At 34.0% G+C, this 6965-nt stretch overlaps 2 long non-coding RNA genes across 2 annotated transcripts; both read left to right on the forward strand.

Moving 5' to 3' along the window:
- Positions 1-4456: 4456 nt before the first annotated feature.
- LOC113308979 lies at positions 4457-5204 on the forward strand. Its single transcript, XR_003340245.1, has 3 exons — positions 4457-4544; positions 5017-5067; positions 5133-5204. It is a non-coding gene; the product is annotated as an uncharacterized LOC113308979 (long non-coding RNA).
- A 209-nt stretch (positions 5205-5413) lies between these two features.
- LOC113308978 lies at positions 5414-6703 on the forward strand. The gene is made up of 3 exons (XR_003340244.1): positions 5414-5613; positions 5791-5899; positions 6444-6703. It is a non-coding gene; the product is annotated as an uncharacterized LOC113308978 (long non-coding RNA).
- Positions 6704-6965: the final 262 nt, after the last annotated feature.

Raw genomic sequence — 6965 nt, forward strand, 5'->3', positions numbered from 1 at the left:
AATCTAAATCAATAAAGCTTATCCAAAATAATTTTAAATTCAAGGAAGAAATTCAATAAATTAAGGTATAATAATATAACAACCGTACTTTCCTTGATGCATTCCCAAATATGGGTCATTTGAATGAGATGAAGCTTTATTTCAAGATTGTGTTGCGCATGCAGAACATGATGGTCCGAAAATGAAATTGCGCCACAATGATACATCACTCAAGTAGGATGCTGGCCAAGGGCTAATTAAAATACATCAACATTAGCCGAGAATAGAACTTGCACCACTATGATGCAATTTCCAAAATACGTTATGGAGGTAGTAGGTGGACTTAGCCTATGGAAAACATCTTTCACATTTCTTTTTGTAGGAACTGTCAATAATACGTATGTAAGGAAGATGTGTTGGTCGAGGGTGCATTAAGCAGATATGCATTCTTAAGATATAAAGCTTGGCCGGTGAAATATATACATATATGATGCGACAAGATAATTATACCATGTTGCTTACTCAAGAGAGATTCATAATGCGTAGGAATCATTCGTGATGCATTTCTAAACCAAGAATATACACCACTATAACGCATTCTAAAGAAGACATCAATGACACACACTTTTGTGTATCACCTGTGAAAAACCCTTAGGTTATACTAGGCTTTGGCCTTGCAACAAAATTGGCTTTAGTTTCTAGTCCCAATGATGATAAACTACGGTATATGCTTGATACCTTCGAGCTACGATGCATAGTACATTGGCATCCGCAATGAGATTCAACATTAGTGGTCCATCACTGTATCCCTTATAAAGATAAACTTTTGAATGTCCGTACATGAATATATGATATAAAACTTATAAAAAAAACTCGATTAGAAAGGAAAATCTTCTAATGAGAATCTCAGTAATTAAGGGGAAAGATCCTCTACTAACAGGGCCGTCTTAAACCCAAAGTTGACGAACATCAACTTTATTTGGCAGCTAAACTTTTTCTTATGTTAATCACAGTACATGAGGTTTAGACAAAACTTGCTATTTTATGTCAATTTGTGATATTGAATTAGTAGGGCAGAAAATGTATACAAAACAAACTTTTTATACTTTAGCTAAATAAACACACAACTCTAGTACACAATTAGGCTTTTTCGTATGTTAATACAATATCCAAAGGCTTACAACAATTCGATTGTGCGTACAAACATTTCTTATTTTTTATAAAAATTTGAAATAATATAAGAATTTAAATTTTTTTAAGTTAATTCAGTTTTTTTTTTGAGATAATAAAGGTTAAATTATATTGAAAAGCAATATAATAAGGCCAAAATACCCCCATTTTGATTTTTTTTTTACAGAGTTAGTATTTATTGTCAACTATAAATTTCTAATGAGTAATCAAATGCCTAAAACCATTTTTCAGCAGAGCGACAAAGTAAGATGATGAGAGGCCGAATATTTGGAACTCTGTTTCTTCCCCTTGTAAATTTCCAGGCTTCTAATTGTTGAATTACAGAGCCACACACTGGACCCACCTGATGTTGAATCCATTGATAAAGTAAGACCATATCTTGTGAGTAAAGCCACAATGTGTCAGTGTATGATCAACAAATTCAAGATTTTGGTTGCAAGGAGAGCAAGTGACATTATGAATCTGATAACCCTTTCTTATAAGATTATCTATAGTTGGAATTGAGTTTTTTTTTTGTAGCTGACTAAACCTTAGGAGGAAAAAATTGAATCCAAATGCATTTAAATGGTATGCAAACCTGGCTTGTTGGAGTGTGTTCAACTATCCAGTTGTAACAGGACTTAGTGGAGAAGCCTCCAGAAATCAGGCATCTTAATTCATTTGTTTGATCATAAGGAGTATGAGGATAACCCAATAAATAGAAAATAAATAGCATTTCTTATATCTCCGGAGCTGAAAGATTAATTCATAAGTAAGTAATTAATTCGATAAATTTCTTCGTTAATCGTTCATTGTTATCAATTGCTTTAATTTATGGCCATTTAGAAATCAATTGTTACTACTTATACTATATATTACTTGAACAAATTAAAAATTAACAAGAAAAATAAAATAGTTTAGATAATTTTGCATATCCTTCTTTCCAACTGAAGTGAAGAAAAACATAAAGGTACAATAACCATGCTTGTTGTTTAAAATGTGTTGTCGAATTAATAGTTTCTGTTAGAGCACTGATCGGTTGAACCCACAAGTTTTGTTATCTCAAGATTGTTGTCAATGTAAGATGAGCAAAACTATATCTAGATTTCTAGTCTATTAAGTAAAGTCTCAGACTAGGTATCGAAGTTGGCAGTCGATTACCAGACATCACCACGAAGACTGAAGATCGACGAAGATATTTGGATAACTTCATCAACAAGTATATGAAGACTGAACCATTATATTTACTCACAAGCTTTACCATTTTTTTTGTAAGACTATGTCGTATGACTTCAGTAGATTTTATTGCGAAAAAGAAATTTCGAGTCAAGCTTGTCTTGTTAAATCGAAATATGATTCAAGCATAGGATGTTCATAGGTCCTTAACAATATTTGTTTGAAATAACTTATTATTCAAGAATTAATTTTGTGGATCATTTTCCCAAGCAATGATTTTATCATTTGGGGAGGTTCAAACATCAAAGAGATAAATTCATAACCTTTGTTATTTCGGCTCAAGGTATGCTGGCGAACCATCTCAGAAACCCTAGCGAACCAGTTCAGAAACCTTACAGTTCATAAGGGGACGGTTCACGAACCTGGTTATCTAAAATTGGTGACAGGATAACGGTCGAAAACCTCGGTTCGCTTGTCATCTAGGTTCACGATCCGCAAAACAATTGGCGAGCCCCGTTCACGAATTGTAGTGCTCGAGATTCATGTAAAGCCTAGCGGTTCACGAACTGTTTCACCAACAGTCCCAGTGGATGTTTAGCAATCCCTCAAAGACTTATCTTTAAATTAGTTTAGCATTGCTATGACTCTCATAAACAATTATAAGACATCATTGATCACTAAAAACCTTGTGTATGTAAATCATGATTAAATTCTTAAGTGTTTGAATCAATATCATATTTCTTTGGTTCATAAGGCATATATGCTAAAGAACAATCATTATACACGGTTTCGTAACCGGAAAATTATGTATATTCTTTTATGTGATTTCAAAACTAAGTTCTCACATGTTTTATTGAAACCCTAATTAGAGTTTCATCTAAAGAGAAATTATTTGATTGAATTTCAAGTGATCTTAGATTGAATTCTAAGAAACCCTCAGTCTTGAACATCTATAAATAAAAATGTTCTTTCAACTGGAAAATTCAATCCCTAACACTTCGTATGCTAGTAGATTGCTAGGGTAGTCCTCTATTAACCTAGATTTCCTCTAAGAAACATGATTAGGTATACGACTTAAAGACTTCACTTTGGGATTCATAATCCAGAACCGACTATCTTTACCTTGATAATTCGTGTATCCTGATCTTGCTTTTCTGTTATTGAGGTTCTTGTAATCTCTTTCAGGCAAGATAGATCACTACACCAAATTCTGGATTTAGCAACCCAGATTAGCAACAGAGCTAAAGTTGTTGCTAATTAACAACTAAAAAAAGCTGTTTCTAAGATTTAGAAACAACTATTTTCTGTCGCGAAATTCGCGACTGCTGAACTTCAGTTGCTATTAGCAACTGCAGAAAGATCACGCATACCACTCGTCCAAGTAACACTCATTATTATTTGTCTGCCCAAGTCAACTCAACCCATTTTGAATCAGATAGATGAGTCCACCCCGAGTCCCATATTTCTCTAACCCTAGACTTCATAAATATTATCCACTCCCTTCTCTAACCCTTCTCTCTATCCAGCCGCAAAGAAGAAGAAGAACAAGAACAAGAGATAGGAGCTGCAGATGGTGGTGAAGAAAAATATACTAGTGCACAGACGCACATATCATTAAACTTGAAGAATTTTATGATGTGACTGGTGAAGAATCTCTTATCTATATATCAGTGATTTAGTTTTCTAATTCGAATTTAAATCGATTTTGTTGCTAATTGGTTTGGTTTTTTTTTTGTTGATTTTGTGTGGAAAAGAGAAACTGTTCTGATTTGATAAAGATGGAATTCAATAGAAAGATAGAGGAGTTTAAACTTTGAATCTTCTTAAAAATAAACAGACTGAGAAAGTATTTGGTTATGAGACTATCTAAGCCATTTAAGATCTCTGCTAATCATCAAGGTTTGTTGTTTTTTATTTCTGAATTGTTGTTTTATTTGAAGCGTTGATTTGATCTGTGAGATTTGATAAAAAAAAATTTCATTTTGTGAATGTAATGATGGGGATACGTTGGAGTCTGATCTTGATTCCAGCTATGGATTGATGAATTCAGAAACTTGGACTGCATGTGGCTTTGACGAGAATCATTTGGGTGGGTCACGGTCCTTCTCAAATAGATCTGCTTAGCAATTTTTTCTTCTGACTGCTAACATCAAGTCATGTGTCTGGTCGAAAAACTCATGCTAGAACTGCAGAACATTGGCCTACATCCGGAAAGAATGGTAAGTATCATTTTCCACTTCCTTCTCTGAAGATCCCATTTGCTAATTAGGTTCATCCTCTTGAGTTAGAACCTCATGTAAACTTCGATCCCACTCTAAGATGCAACATATTTGTTAATGTTAAGTTATTGGTGGTGCATTTAGTTATTACTTGGTAATGGTTCGTTTGGTTGTCTCAAATATTTGTTTCATCCCAGCCTGATCTGATAGAGGGAGAAGATGAACAGATAATTATAGAAATTCAGGAACTTAAGAAGGGGCTATACTGAAAGGATTGACACTGGATTGTTTTGTTATTGTACTGAACTTTGCTTAGAATACTCTTATGGATTTAAACATTTACCTTTGCCAAATTACCCCGCATTTCTTTTTAAGCAATTGACTGGAACTTGTATGTGCGAGATATCTGATCTGTGTATCTCTTTTTGGAACTGATGTGGAACATCACTTGTTTTCTGTTTTGATCTAGCAGGCAAGGAGGAAGAAAGTTAAGTTAAGCAAGATAGATAAAGCCCTTCTTAAGGTAGGATAAACATTTGGGTGACTTTAATATTAGATTATTTTATGTTGCTGAAGTAAACATAACAGGGGATTTTTTGCGGGGAGACTGAGAAAATTTCAATGAACAAACTTGTGGAGATGGCATACAAAAAGTGAATGGTAATTTTCATTTGTTTTTCCTTTTCCATAGTCTTTGATATATGTCTTTTGTGACAGTTTATGGGTTTTGCGATATAGTGAAGCTTATGTCTTACTTAACACATGTATTATATGTTTCCAAATTCATTTTTTTATTTGGTTCATGACGTAAAACATTGTCAATATAATGTTTAGTGGCTTTCAAATAATTGCAGCTGCATTGGGATATGTTCTGGTTACTGTAAAAGAATACCATGCGGACTCAACTACAAGATTGTCACAAGTATGCAATTGATGGTGAATTTTGGTTTCTTGGTGAAAGGCTGGTTGTGGTCGTGAACTGCTGAAGGGTTGGTGTTGTGAACTTTTTTGGAGAGGAGCTCTATGAACTGTTTTCAAGGTTATGTTAAAATCAGGATCAAGACGAAAGGTATAATCACTAATTCTTTCTTTCCATTCAATCTCAACCTTTTCTGAATTTTTTTCCTTATAGCCATTCACTTTCATGATTTCCTTAATACATCGTAGTTCACATCTGTATAGTTCTTTTCCTTGTGTGCGTTCTTGAACTTCAGTTGCTGAATTCTTTATTATCTAACTTTAACAGGAACTTAATACTCAAGAAATGGGCAGAAGGATTCCATGTAACATCAGTGGCAACTGGTGGAAGCCAATATGGTGAAGTCATGTCTTTCAATGCGGGATTCAGTGACCAAGTAGAGTGTAAACTTCATCTCATTCATTATTTTAAATGCATTATTATTCTTTTGACTCATACTTTTCCTGAGTAAGACTTCAGTTTTCTATCCTAGTTTAACATGGTATGTCGAATTTGTGATTCATGTAGTCCATCCTAATTAATGTTATTTGGATTAAAGTATACTTGTTTGGTTGGACGCATTAGAATTTATGAGTACATTTGTGTAGACATTAGAGATCTTTTGACGCCGTAAAAGATCAAGTTGCAGGGTTGGTACTGGATCCATAAGCTTGTTTTAATGGGATGTGCAACTTGAACTGAAGGTGCAAGATCTTAAGAGAATTGTGAAGTTAATAAAATCTTTGGCCCGTAGACGATCGTTTCTACCTGAACATCTTTACGTATTATTCTTATGTTGTGTGTGGGTCTTGGGATCATAATTCTTCTGTCTCATGAGGCTTATCATTTATTATTGCTCATCCTTTGCCTGGAGCCTTAGTTAGCTTAAGTAAGTGAGATTGATTTTGAGTGGGTTTTTGTTCTTTTTTTTTCTTATGTAGATAGTACGAAGCGGGGTCATTCAGCAGCCCACATCAAATGTGTACAGTTAAGTTGTCGGTGTTTGCAGGAAATACTCGGTGTTAAAGTGCTTCAGCTCAGTATTGTAGCTGCAATTAGGTATACAATTTCCTAGTTACAGATTATGTTAACATTGTATCTATTTGCTGCTGCCACGTAGAACATTGTATCTATAATTTTGTCGTCTTTATCATCTCAGTAAGAAAGTTGTAAAACTTGTACACATTTATATCTTCTACTGTGATACTTTTAAATCAACCATCCATTAATGAATCATTTTTTTTTGTTCAATTCATTGATAAATCTCAACATAGAACTTTTGTATGTCAATCATGAGAATTATGTAGTTCAATTTTTATCTTAATTGCATGTTGGATATGAGAGTTGTTAGATTGAATCACAAGAATTAGGTGAATCAGGGTAGTTGAAGGGGAGCTGGGTAATTGCAGGAAAATATTGGGGGAAATTAATTTTGACTGGGTCAACGAAGACTTGACTATATT

This window comes from Papaver somniferum, chromosome 9 (genome assembly GCF_003573695.1).
Source record: "Papaver somniferum cultivar HN1 chromosome 9, ASM357369v1, whole genome shotgun sequence".
Classification (NCBI taxonomy): Eukaryota; Viridiplantae; Streptophyta; class Magnoliopsida; order Ranunculales; family Papaveraceae; genus Papaver; species Papaver somniferum.